Here is a 479-nt window from a genome sequence, read left to right on the forward strand (position 1 = left end):
ATGAGGATAGGATGAGGAGGAGGAGGAGGAGGATGAGGATGAGGAGGAGGATAGGATGACGATGAGGATGAGGAGGAGGAGGAGGATGAGGATGAGGAAGAGCATGAGGATGAGGATGAGGATGAGGATGAGGTGGAGGATAGGATGAGGATGAGGACAGGGATTGGATGAGGACGATGATAGGATAAGGAAGAGGATGAATATAGGATGAGGATGAGGATAAGATGAGGATGAGGATTAGGATGACGAAGTAGATAGGATGAGGATGAGGACGAAGATAGGATGAGGAAGAGGATGAGGAGGAAGAGGACGGTAGGATGAGGATGAGTATAGGATGAGTATAGGATGAGGACGAGGATGAGGATGAGGAGGAGGAGGAGGATAGGATGAGGAAGAGGATAGGATGAGGATGAGGAAGAGCATGAGGATGAGGATGAGGATGGAGATGAGGATGAGGATGAGGATGAGGATAGGATGAG

Source organism: Lupinus angustifolius, unplaced genomic scaffold (assembly GCF_001865875.1).
Source record: "Lupinus angustifolius cultivar Tanjil unplaced genomic scaffold, LupAngTanjil_v1.0 Scaffold_495, whole genome shotgun sequence".
Taxonomy (NCBI): Eukaryota; Viridiplantae; Streptophyta; class Magnoliopsida; order Fabales; family Fabaceae; genus Lupinus; species Lupinus angustifolius.